This window comes from Tursiops truncatus, chromosome 1, assembly GCF_011762595.2.
Source record: "Tursiops truncatus isolate mTurTru1 chromosome 1, mTurTru1.mat.Y, whole genome shotgun sequence".
Taxonomy (NCBI): Eukaryota; Metazoa; Chordata; class Mammalia; order Artiodactyla; family Delphinidae; genus Tursiops; species Tursiops truncatus.
In genome coordinates, this window is record NC_047034.1 from 123,886,432 (window position 1) to 123,903,710 (window position 17,279).

At 35.8% G+C, this 17,279-nt stretch overlaps 1 protein-coding gene across 2 annotated transcripts in view; it reads right to left on the minus strand.

Moving 5' to 3' along the window:
• Window positions 1-17,279, minus strand: part of LRRC7 (leucine rich repeat containing 7) — a 497,118-nt gene that overhangs the window by 280,365 nt on the left and 199,474 nt on the right. The window lies entirely within an intron of this gene.

The window sequence follows — 17,279 nt, forward strand, 5'->3', positions numbered from 1 at the left end:
ACATTAGTGTTCAATTTGCCACTGAACCAATCAATTTATTTTTTTCTTTGAAATAACTTCTGGAGTAACCCCTTCCTTTTTATTCTCACAGCTACCAGGATTACCTCAATTCTCTTTCTCCACAACCACAAATTACTTCCATTTAATCATGTTGAACACTTGTTTATCTGACATGCAAGAACTGCAATACAGTTGAATACATGAGCTCACATTTCTTTTGTGTCCCCACACTGCTTCATAAATATCTATCAAATGAAACATTTAATCTCTGACACTTGGTGAAAAATAACCACTAGTGGTTGGTTCACTTCTGCCACCAATCCTAAAGTACTAGATGGGGAAGAGTCAAGTGTTAATGCAATGGTTCTCAAATCCAGCATGGTTTTAATCATTGGTGGGTGGAGGTGCTTGGTTAAAATGTGGGTCCTTGAGTTTTACCCAAAGAAGTACTGATATGGTGGGTCTGGGATGAAGATCAAAATCTTCATTTTTAACTAACACTCTAGTGATCTGGTTATTTTTATGTAGGTGTTTCCAGTATTACATTTCTGGAAACAATATGGTTAGATTTTTTAGCTATGTCCATCTCATCTTGACTACTCAAGATTTGAACAGCTGGGTCAGAATTTTTGATTCATTTCTGGAAGAATTATCTTAATGAGATCTTTTCTGTTTGACATTTCTAATTCTGTTTTGCTAAATTTCCACAGATTAAGTCTCTGGTATCCATGACTATGCAATTGGCCCACAGTACATTTAACTGCTGCTTGTTCTTAAATGTAATTCATAATTTATAGGCAAAACAATGTAGTATGTGGTTGTTATTTCTTAACTCATTACCTTTTAAAAAATAGATTGTGCTGGTTATTACTTAAGATAAAATATGTAGTTTCTTGCTTTTGGCTGACTTGCTTTTGGCTCCTTACAAAGATTATTTGCAATACTTCATGTAGTACTAGGATTTCAATATTCTCCATAGAGATGTTGCTACTTCTTTTTATAAAGTCTAAAAAAAGAGAACTTTGATGGATAGTTTCCACTAACTACTAATTTTCTCTTTAAAAATAGAAAAAAAAATATGTCTACACTCATGGCCAAAGTTAATTTAAGTTCTTGTCCAGTCTGCATCATTCTGTTAGGAACATTACACTACATGCAATGTGGTTAGTTATAGATGCATAGATTTAAAAAAATCAATTGCCTCTTGGCTGATACTGGTAAGATGTATTAACTACTTTTTAGTCTGATTATTATAACCATTTTATGTAAAATTCAGACAAATTATTTTCAAAACTGTTTTTTGCTTTGTAATTTCAAGCCTCATCTCAAGTAAATACTCAGTTTATCTCAAGAATTAATAGAGGTCCCTATATTCTTCTTCAATTTTAAATGAAGCCACATCAGGAACAAAAGATTTGGGCACTCCTGAACACCCTATTACATAAAATAATCCAAGATCCTAAGATCTTGAGAGAGGCTAAGAGCATGGCATTTGGAATCAGATTCATGTAGATTTAATCCCCACTTATCTACTCACTTGCTGTGTAATCTTGGGAAAGTTACCTAATATCTCTGAATTCTATCAATTTCCTCATCTGTAAAATGGGGACAATAACATTGCCTAAGTTGAAGGATTGTTGAGAGGATTAAATGAGTTACTATATGTCATCAGTTCTAAGTCTTGCACTTTCTCATGTATTAACATCTTTGCTGTTTGGGATTCATCTTCCAATCAACATTGTTATATCTGTAAACAGTGTTTCTTTTTCCTTAGTGGTACTACAATGACGGTAATGGTGTTTCTTAAAATCAATGGCCTTGGATTTGATGAAAGGAATTACTTGTAAAAGTGTAAAACTGTGTTTGGCATATAGTAAGAGCTTGATAACTGTTAGCAATTACTAATATTTATATGTTAATACAGAAACAGAAATATACCTATATAATCTATTTCTTACTTTTCTAGATGATGAGGTCACTGAAGGCAGGAGTCATGTCTGATTCATCTTGGTGTCAACCTGTTTCACCTTTGTATATATTAAAGTGACTAGCACAGTGTCTTTTACATAGTGTATGTTGCATAAATATCTTTGAAAGTATACTTAGATAAGTAAAGAGAAAATAAAGACAGTGCTAAGCTCCAGCTGAGTGGTACTTCACTGGTTTGGAAGTTTCAGATAGATAAACAATCTCAGTGGAATCTAAATTTAATAAACAAGCAGTGAATTCTTGAATATGAGTCATGATGTCTATAAAGTGGCAAAGAAATTAAGAAGGCATTTTAATGATTTTTTCAATATTCAATTTTTTTTTTTTTTTTTTGCGGTACAGAGACCTCTCACTGTTGTGGCCTCTCCCGCTGTGGAGCACAGGCTCCAGACGCGCAGGCTCAGCAGCCATGGCTCACGGGCCCAGCTGCTCCGCGGCATGTGGGATCCTCCCGGACCGGGGCGCGAACCCATGTCCCCTGCATCGGCAGGCGGACTCCCAACACTGCGCCACCAGGGAAGCCCAATACTCAAGTTTTGAATGAAAATGATGTAAAGAATGATCATGAAATAGCTGTAATTCTTCAATATAGTATAAAACAGCAACTCTAATAGCTAATGAAAGTAAGACTCTTAATGACTATGCCAAGGTAAATATCAGATATAATGAAAATACACTGGTAGAGTATCTGTCCTAAGTTATGTTGATGATGGTGACAAGGTTGACTCATGAAAGTATTTCTGGAAGAGGTAATAAGAAATGGATCACCTAAGAGCGAGCACAAATTAGCCAGATGAAGGCTAAAGAGGGATAATGTTGTATTTGTAGCATCTAAACATACTCCAAATTCAAAGACTGTGTAACTCAAACTAGCTTCAAATATTTGCTTGACAGCATGAGGCTATTTGGATCATGGAGTGAAATCTCTGCATCCACAACATCTACATGCATTTAAAATATATTTATTGAATACCTATTATATAGTATGGTCTATGTTCAGCACTGAGGGTAAGGATGTGAAAAGATACCCGTCAATGTCTATTTTCAGCAGTATGGTGGACTAAATATTCAAAGAAAAACTTTTTAGTACAGCAAAATCATACACACACACACACACACACACACACACATTCCTTTAATGCGTAGGTGAGCTATGGCTGTAAAAGTATAGCTATGGCTATACTGGAATTTCTAAAATTCCAGAAAAACAAGAAAATGCTAATACACCGAGTTAAGTGGGTCTGTATTTAGCTTTTGCTTTGGTGGTATCTGTTGTTTTCTGGTGGCTGAAGACTGAGAGTTTTTTTTTGTTGTTGTTGTTTGTTTGTTTGTTTTGCAACTGGAAGAATAGAAGACTGCTTGGGATTTGAACAGAGGTTGGAGATTGGCTTAAAGGCCACTCCATACATAGTTGGGTTCTCCTGAGGGTGATACCATCAGTGAGTGAAGTTAAAAAAACAAACTGGGTCCTGCAAAATGAGTCAGTGGTGAATGCATGACTTTCTCAGTTTTGTGTCAGAGTGAAGCGAGAAGGAAGGAAGGAAGGAAGGAAGGAAGGAAGGAAGGAAGGGAGAGAAAGAGAGAGAGAGAGAGAAAGAAAGAGAGAGAGAGAGAAAGAAAGAAAGAAAGAAAGAAAGAAAGAAAAAAAGAAAGAGGGAGGGAAGGAGGGAAGAGGAAGAAAGGGAAGGAGAAAGGAAGGAGGGAGGGAAGGAAAGTAGGAAGGAAGGAAGGAAGGAAGGGAAAAAGAGAGAGTGAGGGAGGGAGCGAGAAAAAAGAAGATAGGGAGAAAAAGAGAGAGAGAGAACAAATAAAACAAAAACAAAATGTCTAATTGTGGGATTAAAAAGTCAGTGTAAGTCAAAACAGAAAGCAGTATGGTAGTGGCATAAAAATAGATATACAGATCAATGGAGCAGAACTGAGAGCGCAGAAATAAACCCACTCATGTATGGTCAACAAATGTTTGACAAGAGAGCCAGAAAGATGCAATGGGAAAAGGATAGTCTCTTCAATAAATGGTGTTGGGAAAACTGGATAACCATAAGCAGAAAATGAAATTGGACACCTATCTTATACCACTCACAAAAAAAAACCTCAAAATGGATTGAAGACTTAAATGTAAGACCTGAAACTGTAGAATTCCTAGAAGAAAACATAGGAAGAAAAATCTCCTTGACATTGGTTTTGGCAAAGATTTTTGTGTATGATACCAAAAGCAAAGTCAACAAAAGCAAAAATGAACAAGTAGGACTACATCAAACTAAAAAGTTTGTGCAGAGCAAAAGAAACAATCAGCAAAAATAAAAAGGTAACCTCTGGAATGGGAGAAAATACCTGCAAACCATTTATCTGAAAAGGGGTTAATATCCAAAATACACATGAAACTCATACAACTCAATAGTAAAAAAAAAATCTAATTAAAAAAATGGGCAAAATATTTGAATAGACACTTTTCCAAAGAAGACATACAGATAGCCAATAGGTATATGAAAAGATGCTTGTCATCACCAGTCATCAGGGAAATGCAAATCAATATCACAATGAGATAAGAACTCACACCTGCTGTCATCAAAAAGACCAGAAACAACAAGTGTTGGCAAGGGTGTGGAGGAAAGGGAACCTGTGTACATTACTGGTGGGAATGTAATTGGCACAGCCATCATGAAAAACAGCATGGAGATTCCTCAAAATATTGAAAATAGAACCACCATATGATACAGTAATCCCACTTCTGCATGTATATCCAAAAGAAATAAAAACACTATCTCAAAGACATATCTGCACCCCCATTTCACTGCAGACAAGACATGGAAACAACCTAAGGGCCCATCAATAGATAAATGGATAAAGATGTGAGATCTATACATACGTATATATATATGCACTACACTATCCATGAATGGTTGAATTCTCAGATATGGAACCATGGATCTGGAGAGCCAACTATGGGACTTGAGCATCCACAGATTTTGGTATCCGTGGCAGGTCCTAAAGCCAATCCCTCACAGATACTGAGGGAAGACTATATACAGATTTACAGCTGTCTGGGGGTTTACGCCTCTAACTCCCATGTTGTTCAAGAGTCAACTGTATATACAATGAGATATTATTCATCCATAAAAAACATAAAAATTCTGTCTTTTATCACAAAATTGATGGACCTTGAAGGCATTATGCTAAATGAAAGAAATCAGATAAAGACAAATATTTACTGTATGATCTCTCTTATATGTGGAATCTGAAAAAGCTGAACTCATAGAAATAGAGAGTAGGATGGTGATTGTCAGAAGCTGGGGGGTGGGAGAAATGGGAAAATGTTGGTTAAAGGGCACAAATTCCCAGCTATAAGATAAATAAGATCTTGGGAGCTAATGCACAGCGTAGTGACTATAATTATCAACACTGTATTATATACTTGAAAGTTTTTAAGAAAGTAGATCTTAAATGTTATCAGCACACACACACAAACTGTAATTATGTGAAGGGATTGAGATGTGGTACCCTATTGGTAACTTACTACCTTATTGTGGTAATCATTTTGCAATATATACGTGTATCTAATCATCACATTGTACACTTTAAACTTACGTATATTACATGTCAATAATATCTCAGTAAAGCTGGGGAGAATCAACGTAGAACTAAAATTCTGAACAACAGAGGCCTATGTATCAGAAAAAAGGAAAACAAAAACATTCTTAGATTTTTGCATAGTTTGGGAGGAGGGTAAAGACACTAATTAACTTTAGATTAAAATTAAATATGCATGTTAAAATTTCTAGGGTAACAATTAAAGAAATAGAAATAAGGTGTATGATTTCCTAGTGGGTAGAAACAAAATAAATGGAATGAGATAGAGAAAAAAAGATCTTTAATACACATACGTAAATATTTACATACAATAATCTTTAATACATATAAGTAAATACTTCGAAGAAATAAGACAGATAAAAATGAAGAGTAGAATGGGATAAATTAATACAAATATACCAATAGCTACCATTAATAAATATGAATTAATCTCTCCAATTAAAAAAACAACTATCAGAGTGGACTAAAATTAAACATAATCAAGTTATATCCTATTACCAGTGATACACCCAAAACTTGATGGAAGAATGATAAAACTGGCAAAATTAACCAAAAGAAAGCTAATGCAGCAATACTGATTTAAAGCAAAATGCATTAATAGAGATATAGTGACTTTATGTTAGTAAACACTTCAGCTCACCAGGAATATATAATTCTAAACTTGTATGCACCTAGTATCATAGCTTTAAAATAGTTAAAGAAAAATTTGACATATCTACAAGGAGATATTGCAAATATGCTATCATAATAGGGTATTTTAACACATATCTCTCAGTAATTAATTTAAAACAGATAAAAATAAAAGAAAAGGTACAGAAGAATTGATGGCCACTAGCTTGTCCTAGTGGACACGTATAGAACATTAAGCTCAACTACTATAGAGTACTTTTTTAAAAAGCACATATGAAAACCTTGTGATTAGCCATGTACTAGATATACATAAAGGAAGGCTCAAAAAACTTAAAAGAATTAGTAATAAAAAGATCAAAATCTTGGACCATAATGCAATTGTTATAAATGATTAACCAAAAGATAGCTTTAAAAGCTTCTATATTTGTATATATATAAAGTTAAATTTAATAATCCCGGGTCAGAGAAGAAATCACACTGGAAATTACAAAATATGAGCAAATAATAACAAAATATTAGCAAATAATAACAAAATATTACCTGTCTAAAATGGCAGAATATAGCTAGAGTAATTGGCAGTAAATTGTAGCCTGAAATGCTTACATTAGGAGAGATAATCAGGTGAAAATGAATGAGTTAAGCATGCAGCTTAAGAAGACAGAAAAAATGTTAACAGAATGTAGAAGGGAAGCAACAATAAAGAAGAGTCCCTTGCAACTCACAGTGGTCTATGAAGTAGAAAAGCTAGAGATTCTGAAACAAGCCCCAGATTGGGAGCTTCTCAAACAGAGGAAACACGTCTTTTCCAGGTCACTGCATGTATCTTATGATAGTTTTTGTCTTTTTAACTTTTTTTACTGTGAAATCTAAATACACAAGAGTGTATATAATATGTATTTTTTAAAATTATGATGATAAAATAAAGAGCCATACTCCTCAATCCAGTTTAAGAAAGCTACTTTATTCTCCTCCCAATCATGTCCCTTTGTCACCTACCTGATCCACCAAAAAACAACCAATTTCTCATTCTCTCACTTTTTACCACAGTTCTAGTAATCCTCAATATAGATACTGTTTACATTTGTCTGTTATTTTTTAAAATATCAAAATTTGATATTTTCAGACTATTTTTCCAATCTGTGGTATGTAAAATGGTAACATATTTTATCTATTACTAAAAAAATTGAACACCTTTCCGTGTTTTATTCATTTGAAAGAGTTCATCACATATTCTGAATATGAATTTTTGGACAGTTCTCTCAATATATGGCTCATCATTCCATTCTTTTTATGGTAGTTTTGATAAAAAGACATTTACAATAGTCAAATTTATCTCTCAGTTTGAATGTGTGCAGATGGTCTCCTATTTTTTCCCTACCTAAAAGTTTTAATGCTTTGATTTGCCTCATTTGGAATTTATTTTTGAGAATGATGTGAAGCAAAGATCCATTCTTTTCTCTTTACAGATGACCAGTTGTTCCATTTTAAAAATAGGTCATTAATTTGTCCACTGATTTGCAAGACAAGTTCTGTTGGATTTCCACATAAGTACGGGTCAGTCTTTGGACTTTCTATTTCTAGTCCACCGGTCTATTTGTCTATCTCTCATTCCAGCTGGGTCACCAGAAATCTAAGACTCTGATTTGTGTTTGTGCCAGAGAAGAATGGGGAAGGAATATAGAGAATTCCTGGAGAAGGAAGAAACAGTCCATCTAGGCTTTGAGAGAGAAGTTCTATAAGCAGAAGGTAGGGTGGGGAAGTAGGGGTAGATTGGGAAGCACAGAGCAGTTCAGGAAGCTGTAAGAGGAGGAAAGGACCAGAGGTATGTTAGGAATGGCAAAAAATTAAAAGTGACTCTAAGCTTTGTGGAGGGGGATAGAAAATGCAGATTTCACCCAGAAAGTGAAAGGGTTTCAGAGTCAGGGCTTTATCCCACAGGAGGTGTTCAGATGGTGATTTTTAATCATTTTTGAGTCAACCTTACTGATACTCTCTCCAGAAACACGCACACACACACACACACACACACACACACACACACACACACACACACACATTTGCAGCCAATTTCAAGGAGCCTGCAAATCACTGGAAGCCCATGCATGGTTCTGTGGACCAGGTTAAGGACCTCTGTGATAGGTCATGCCATGTGACTTCTAAAAAGGCAAATGTGATCAGGTCCATCTCCTGCTTATACTTTTTCAGTGGCTTTCTCCTCTCTTCAGGACAAAGTCCAAGTTTCTTAATATGGCTTTCAATGTCCTTTACCTCTACAGAGTCTTATCTTGTTATTCCCCTGTCTCTTGTCTTTTTCTCACACCTTCCCAACTACCATCCTGCATGACCACATATCCAGACACACTGAGCAGCTGCCAGTTTCTGTATCCACCATGCTCTGCTTTGCCTTTGTAAATGCCAGGTCTCCAGCTGAAGCTTTTTTCCACCTCGCCCTATCTCACCTCCCTTCTACCGTCTTTTCCAAGCTCAGGCCCTCTCACCTTTCTGGTCACAGCTTAAGACTGGTTTACATGCTCCATTTGTGTACTTTCATAACATTCTGTATTTATCTCTATTGAAGCCTGGATGCCCCTGTTTTGGGATTACTAGACCGTAAGCTTCTTTAGTTTCTGCAGCATCTGCTGTGTATAATGTAACGCCTGACACGTTGTACTTTCTCAGTATATAGTTTTTCTTTCATGAAAATTCTTAGGCAGGGGAGTGGCAAATAATAAGATAGTGCCATTTCTTAAGTGCCTATTATATAGGTGCAAGGCACTAACCTAGGTTTTATAGTATATGATCTACTTCTTGTGACAATGTTGTAAGGAAGGTATTATTATTTCTACTTTGCAGATGCGAAAACTCAGGAGGTTAACTTTTACAAGGTCATATATGTAGGAAGTGCCAGAACCAGCATTCAAATTCAGTTTTGTCTGGTACAAAGCCATTTCTACTTCAGTGCATTGTTCCCTCTGTACCATCAGATCTGTGCTTGGGAGAGACAATAGTGATGACTGACAACAGCTGGTGGCTGTCTGGGAGGGGAAAGTGAATGAGATAGGGGGAGTCTTCCGCCCATAATAATGGTCCTACGGGGGTTAGAGGAGAAGACTCAGATGCAGTGACTATCTTTTGACAGCAAAAATCTAAATTAGAGTAAATCTGAGTATATGTTATAGCACTTTGCTAACCCTGAAGTGCTACATAAATGCAAAGTATTATAATTTGGATTAGCATTTTATTATCACCTTTACACTCAGGCTTGGAAAATTAAGGACACAATTACGACATCATGAATGTGAATGACTGGATCTCAAAACATAGTTCCTTAGAAAAAATAAGATAGGGTGTTTATTTTTTCCACTACAAATTTAAAAAGCATTAGTTGCTTGTGAATTGTAAAGAGACAAACCCTTTTCCTGAGAAGTTTCATGTAAGATTATAAATATTCAATGAGACTGTTATTGATGCCCTATGTTGGCACAAGTGGATTCCACCGGGGAAAAGAACTAATTGTCTAATGAGTTGGCATTACTGAATGGCTGGTTTCTTAGAAGTTCTTCCTTTGAATTCCTTTAAAATTATTCAGGCTACAGTGTTTCCAAATTCATTTGAAAGCTGTTTCAAAGAAATAATTATTTTGTACACATTACAATAAAATGTTTAAAAATTCTTTAGTTTAATACAAATGTTAATAATTATCTTTAGTTAGAAAAGAGCCAACTCAAAAATAATAGAATAAAAATAGTTTTAATGTATGCACTTGGTGAAATTGTAGGCTTCTAAATATGACATTCATTCACTTCTTTCTTTACTTCCTCCCTCTTTCCTTCCTTCCTCCCTTCCCTCTCTCCTTCCTTTTCTTCCTTTCTTCTTCCTTTCTTTCCTGCCCATTTCCCTTCCTTCCCGACTGCTTATATTCAGTGAGCACTTCTTGAACATCTACTTAGTGACAGACACAGCACCAGGACCCAAAGAAGAATAACAAAGTATCCACTTCCTCAAGAATACAGTCACCTAGCGGTTATAAATATACACAAAAAATAAGAGGCAATGTAGTAAATACTAGGTAAATACTACAACAGAGAGAGGGCTTTGCAAAGTGCATATTATTCCAAAAGAAACATTCCTAGACTTTGCCCTTAACCTAGAGAATTTGGATGCTTGGATTTGTGTGCCTTTTCAACGATTCTACACTGCTCTCTCACGTTATCATCCACCTTGTAGAGGTTCATAAGCAGGAAAGGGACTGACTCAGATTTTTGTTTTTGAGAAACTGGCACCTGTGACCAGAAGGAGGCAGAAGAACAATGAGAAAACATCTAGGTGAAAAATAATGAGAATATTAGTTAAGGCACTGTCAGGAAGAGTGAGGCACTCTGGGAGGAGAAATCATTAAGACTTGGTGCCAGTAATACATGGGCAGTCAAAGGAGGGAGGATTTTGTGGTCCAACAACACTTTAAGGTCACCAGTAGTAGTGGAGTTGTGGGCTGGTGTGGGAGGTATGGAGCTGGACAAATGCTGGTAGCATCAAATAAGATTGAGGCTGTAGGGGAAGGGAACACTTATAATCCCTTCTAGTGCATTTTAGCAATATTGGATGTGTTGCAGAGACAAGATCTTTTCTTCCCTGGAGAAAGATGGCAACTACAATAAATACTCAGGCATTTTATCCCAGAAAACAATAAATATTATTGCCGCTGTTTTAAAAATACAGTTCTTTTCAGCAACAATTTGCCCATTGGTGGTGTTGAATCATTTCTCCCTTTGGAACAGCAAGTTTATTTTACCATTTTTCAGTGTCTTAGAAGGAAGGGAATATATCTGTTTTATTGGAATAAGAGCTATCTGTTTGAATATATAAGACATAGCACCTTGCCTTACCCATTCTGCTTGATACCAATTTTCATTTAAAATTTTTTAAATGAATATATTTTTTAATTTACATATTAAAGATTACTTCACTTGATGATACAAGCTTATAAAACCAGGAAAGAAATAGGAAGAGTGAAAAGCTGGATATAAAAGTTCTATAAATGTTCTTAATTTTGACATAGCTTAATGGCTGCTAAGAGTTTGGGGTAAAATCTTGTTATCTCTATAGTACTTAAGACAAATGATGTGTGTCCTTTGGGATTTTCTTTTGTTGCTTTTTAAATAACTACTAGTTGGTAAAAAAAATTTTGGTTAATTAACATTTATAAAAGTATTGGCTTTGTCTTTAGAGAGTAATCAATATGGTGTGTGAACAACTGGGTTGAATGGCATTAATTTGACCTTCATATTAGTATAAGCTGATATATATGTATATATACATATATAGATATTAGTGTAAGCTGGTATATATATATATATTTAAAAGTTTTTAATGTCTATGCCCTAATCAGTTCTAGGTACTAAAAACCTAACCTGTGCTGACTAGCTCTGCCTAGGTCAGTAAGCCAAAGAGAAGATGGCTAATGGTATAGCTGCAGTCTCTTTTTCACTTATAGTCATAATGAAAAGGTTATAAACTTTGGAAGCAAACAGACCTAGATTTGAATTCTGATTTCATGGTTAACAGGTGACATGCTATTGAGCAAGTTCCATACATTTTCTCCAAGGATCAATTTATCATTTAAAAAGCCCAACTAGACTGTGCCCTAATCTTATCTTTAAAAATGTGTTTCTGCCAAGCCGACTTCCTTGACCCTCCAGCATAACAAGATGAGCTATCTCTCTACTGTGGTTGTGTATAATCTTGTGGACATATTTCTACAATCCACTTTTGCAAAATCAAATTCTTTATGCAACAAATATTCAGTGAGATCTAACTTTGAACCAAACATTGTGTTTCCTGTCGAAACAAAGATTAAATAGACATAGTCCCATATTTTAGTGTCTTTCTTCTTCAATCTTATTTCCCCAGAGTAGAGTAGGTATTCAGCAAATATATATTGAATGAATAACTACAACAGGTTTGGTGAGTGGAATTGTAGAATTGTACACATGGTAATACGTAGGCACAGAGGAGAGTTAAATAACCATGCCAGCAAGTGAAGCATGAAGATTGTAGGAGAAGGTGACAACTGAGATGAACCTTGAAGTAGCATGTGAGGCAGAGAAAACAGGATGAGCTTAGAGGCAAGAAAGAGCTTTGTGTTTCAGGAACACTTCCTGTGAGAGCAAGAGTAAGAGATTGGAGAGGCAAGTTGTAGCTGGACCATGGGAGGCCTCCTATTAGCATTACATGCTCAGTTGTGTGTTTTTTTTTTCCTGCAAGTTAGAGAGGAGACAGGGAATGGGCTTAACCTTGGGGGTAGCCTGGTCATATTTACATTTGGATCTACCACTGTTGGCTGTGTGAAGAATAAATTGGGATAAAGAAAATCAGGTTTAAGACACATCATCAATAAGGAGACTGTTTCATTAGTCTGTTGAGAGATGATGAGGGCCTGACAAAGCCTCTGTTCATAGGGTGGAGAGAGCAGATTTAGGAAATATTTAGGTGGCAAAGGTGATAGGACTTGGCCACTGATGTGATGTGGAAGGTGAGTAAGTAGGAAGAGTAAAAAATGACAGGGTCCTGGCACTGGGACTGAATGGATAGTCACCAACTGAAACAGACTATAGGACAGGAGACAGCTTTCCAGGGGGAAATCAGAAGTGCTGAGTGTGAATATTCAAGTAGGCCCAGAACACACATTTAATCTGAGGACTGAGGGGTAGGGCTGAGCTGCCACAAGAGATTTGTGAGTCTTCAGTACAGTGGCTGAAAACGTGAGGATGGATGAGTGCGATAATCTAAAGAAAACAAGAAGCTCCTTCCTCCTCTCCCTTGAAGTTGTTATTGTAAAAGTCACAAATGAAACTTCATTGCCCCGTTTAATGGATTATCTAGTTTTTGCCTTACTTGGCCTCCCTATTCCATTTGACCATGTCATCACTCCTTCCTTAGAAGCCTTCACTCCCTCAGTTCCGTGACTATGCTTCTAAACAGAGTTCCCACTTCTGTCTGCCAGCACCTCCCCACGTCCCGCCCTGCTGGCCTTGGTTCTGCTCCAGTTCTCGGGAGGCAGTTTCCCTGCAGGCTGATGGCAGCATTTCACGGGCAGTGAAGAAGCAGCCACCATGAATGTTAATGAGTAAATTCACGTGGTGAACATATATGCAAGCGTTTATGCAGTCAGTTCTTAATTATTTAGAACAAAGAAAGAGAAACTTTATTCCTATCAAAGGCCACTGCCACACAGAAAAGAGATAACTGAGAGCCATGGGACTTAAATTCAACACAATTAACCTTTTTTGCCACCTCAAAAAAAAAAAAAAAAGAGAACAAACGTTTATCATCCACTTCAAATTTAAAGAAAACAGAAAACTCTCTAGGTAGTCAAGTAGCATGCACACATGCCAAAATGAAAAATCAACAGCAAGGCTACATTGTTATCAGGAAATCAAGAAGCAGCAAAAAGGTTCTAAAGAGAGAGAGATACTATTGTCATTTTCTGGAATCTCTGGTCAAGATTCAACTCATGTATTGCTGTTTTGGGTTCATTACAGAAACAGCAAACCATCTCTTTGTATAGAAAGGATAAAATCTCTAGGATTTTGTTAAAATTAATTTTCACATAAATTTTGAAAGAAAAGATATCTGCAAAAGATTTTCTCTCTTTTTATATCACTATTAATTTAGAAAAGAAAATAACTTCCTTTCTGCAAAGTGATACTATCATTTCTCATTTTATAGAAGAAAGTCAAGTTTTTGGTTTTCTTTATGGTATTACAGCTCATAAAAATCACCAACATTTGTTGAAGATTTTATGCTTTGCCAGGCCCCATACTCACTTCACGTACGTTATGTTATTTAATCTATAACAATGAAGAAAAATTACCACAAGGTCAGTAGTTAACAAAAATAAGATGTAGGTAAAACAGTCCGACAAGGTAGATGGTATCTCCTAGATGGGGGAGAAACTGAGATTGAAAACCTTCCCCAAACTCAAATTCAAATTTAAATCTGCCTGATTCTAAACCTCTACAGCTTTCCACTACACCAGATATTTCACTGCTAATTGCTCTTCATCTCAGCAACTAGAGTTCTAGTGAAATTTTGGAGCTGACCTTTGAAGTTAAATATACCATCCAGCAGGCAAAAACTGTGAGCTTACATTATTCATATCCTTGGCTTCTCTTCTTTTCCATCAGCACTCAGCACCTGACTGTTCACTATCTATGGAGTCTAGTCAAGGGCCTCTTCACCACCTACATCAGCACCTCTAACAACAGAATACAACCAAAACAATTTTTTATCTTCATAATTCAGATGAATTTTGTGTTTGATTCCATAACATATTCACTTTTCTCTCTTAGAAATCTTTTACTTAATTGTCAACCTAGAAAAATGTACTACATGTATGCTATAGTAGATGCTAACATATCTGTACTAATTTTTGGAAGCAAATGTTCACATGTTGATTTTTACATATTACTATAGGTCAGTTTTATGTTAGGTCAACTTCATTGTAATCACACTGACATAATCCCATGTTTCTGTATCAAGTTGAGAATAGCCTGACTTCCCAGGAGTCCCTGGTCAAGAATTGGATCATGAAATTTTTCTAAGCCTCATAAACACTCTAGAGAAATTATTTCTCTAGAAATTTAGAGGATCAATATATAGAAAACCAAGCAAATAAAAAATGAAGGAAATTTAGGAAAAAAATACACTAGAGAAATAATCCTCCATCAATTTCCTAAAGGCTGATTTCATTCTGGGAGTCCAAATTGCTGCATTAGTAGAATGCTCTCTCTGATTTAGAACCACTTCATATACTAAGGACGTAGCTGGGAAATGAATAATACTAAAACCTGTATTAATCAGTTAACTATTATAAGAACAATTGAAAAGAATAGATAGCAGATACTGACCCTCCTTTATAAATTTACGTTTTCATTTTTTATGTCATTTAATTTGCTCAAATCATACCTTATAATTTACTTGAGCATCAGACATTCACATTTACCAATGTGTCTTATGGATCATTTTCAAAAGAAAGTACCATAATATGGTCAGATTTGGTCAATGCTACCAAAAGGTTAACCCCTGGTGCTTCTTCTATTCCAGCTCAATTCTCTTATTTTTCTTTTTATTATTTTGAAATTAATTTTTATTTTTATAAAAGCATTATATCAATTCATTGCATCTTATCGTTTGCATCTTATCATTCCTCCTCTAAAGGTAGTTGCTTTAAACTGTTTAAGATACTATTTCTTGTATTTTCATCTATATTTCTAGAGAACACAATGTGTTTTTACTTCTTGTTTATCAATTGCAGACATTGCCTATTTATTTCATATATTGCAGTTGAAAAGTCATATCACTTTGCACCACCACAACCACCATCACTCTCTTTTTCTTCATCTTCTCATTATACTTACATCTGAATTTTTGGTTAAATCAGTAATGTTTGTTTGCACATTGTGTTTGTTTTTTACTCATACTTTTTTTTTTCCCCTGAAGTTTCTTCACTTTTTATTTGCTTGGTTTTCTATGCATATATCTTTAATTGTTTCCAAATGCTCCAGCAGCTCTGACAAATGCCCAACAGTAATATTTCAAAATGCTAAAGCTCATCAGATTTTGCTAGGCCCACATTTTATTCTGGAGGACTTTACTCCTGCACCCAGTATAGCCAGCTCCAGTATGGGCAGATAGCTCTGTCACTGTGATGCACACATGGCTTCCACAGATACTCATTTGCTACTCCACTGAATTGGGCTCTGGTTTCCTGGATCTCATACCTTCCTTCTTTTGGTTCACTTTCACATCCTCTAGTAGAAAACTGGGAGTCACCTGTGACTCATTTTTCTCCTTACCCAGAAATCAAGATATCAAACAGATGACCAAACCCAGTAAATTCTGCCTCCCCAAATCCTCTCCAATATGTGTCCATTGTGTAATCTTTAGGGTCACTACCCTGGGCCAGGCCACCATCACCTCTCAGATTTCTACAAGCTCTGCCTAACTGGTCTCCTTGCCTCTGGGCTTAACCTTTTATGTCTATTCTTAGTGCAGCTAGAACTATCTTTCTAAAATATATATCTGATCTTGCTGCTACCCAGGTAAAACTTTAAATGAATTTCCACAAATCTCAGTATAAAATTCAAACTCTGTATCTTAGCATGGAAGGCCTTTACAATTTCTCCAGCCTCATTTCTCCCATTGTCTCTTTTGCACTACATTTTTAAGCAATACTTAACCTACAGTTTCTTACTTATCTGTGTCTTAGTTGCAATGATATTCCTCAAGGGGAACTCCACTGAATGTTTCCAAAACACCCATTGTGTCCCACCCATCATAGTAGACAGCATGAAACATACTTGATGCAATTACTTGTTCAATGTCTGTTTTTCTTGCTAAAGAGTACCTAAATCCATTCAGTCATTATTTTCCCAGTGACTAGCAAGTATCTGGCACAGAGTAAGTATTTTTTCATGAAGAAATTAATGAATATACATACTCGGTTGCAAACTCAATTTCCTATAGGACCTAGATGGGTAACTTCATTGTTGGGGGCAGCCTGAGTGGGATCTGTGGCAAACTAGATCTGCTCCATCAAAAGAGCCTATTGATATGAGACACTAAGTCCCACCTAACTGCTACCAACTAAGCATATGGACACCTCCAGATCTTCCTTTTTTTTTTTTTTTTTTTTAAATAGAGGCCAGGAATCTGGACTTTTTTGGTAAAAGTTGGTATTTTACAAGTTGGCTACAGCTCATTTTCAAAAATAGGCCAAACAAAACATGGCTGCTTATTTCTGATCTCTGGTTGAAAGATAGTTTTGTATTGCCAGCCTTGCTCCGATGAGGCTCAGTTTGAGATCTCTCAGCATCTTTTGGGGTCTTTGTGAGAATGCTCGTCTGATAGCTCACATTTTGCATCTAAAGCAGAATTTGTCATGTTTTTGTACACAATAGCCCCTTCCAATATATTTTTAATAATATCATTTTTAATATCATTTTAATTGTATCAGTTCTCTAACTTGAAAATTATATCATCCTTGATTCCTCCTTCTTGTTTATCCT